Below are 567 nucleotides of genomic sequence, written 5' to 3' on the forward strand. Positions count from 1 at the left end.
AAGGAGGAAAAAGCAGTCTAATATTTTGTTTTTCAAAATGTAAAATGAGACAACATCCATGGAGAAGATTTTATCAATATCTAACAAAATCATATCTGTATTTGGCCTTTGATCTATCAATCCCTCTTCCAGGAATCTGTTCCAAAGATCCAAAAGTACACTGACATTAGTTTGAAATGACATGTGTCAAATGTTCTTCAATGTAACATTATTGGTACTAGTAACAAAATTGAAATCACCCCCAAAATCCAAAATTCTAACACCAAAATCCAACAGTTATATAAACTGCAATATATCTACACAGTGGATTACTATGTACTTGTGCAAAGCAGTTGGGAAGATCTCTAAAAAATGGATTAAATGGATTATATATTGTATATTTTGGAGTATAAATTGTTAAGTGATAAAAGGAAGTTGCAGAAAACTGTGTATAGTATGTCACCTTTTGTGTAAGAAACCCTCCCTTCCTTCCTTCCTTCTTTCCATCCTTCCTTCCACCCCTTTCTCTCTCTTTCATCTCTGTTTCTTTTCTTTATTATTTCACAGTTTGTGCTTTTTTTTTAATAT

The sequence above is a fragment of the Aethalodelphis obliquidens genome, unplaced genomic scaffold (assembly GCF_003676395.1).
Source record: "Aethalodelphis obliquidens isolate GAN/ISIS:26980383/991018 unplaced genomic scaffold, ASM367639v1 scaffold788, whole genome shotgun sequence".
NCBI classification, from domain to species: domain Eukaryota; kingdom Metazoa; phylum Chordata; class Mammalia; order Artiodactyla; family Delphinidae; genus Aethalodelphis; species Aethalodelphis obliquidens.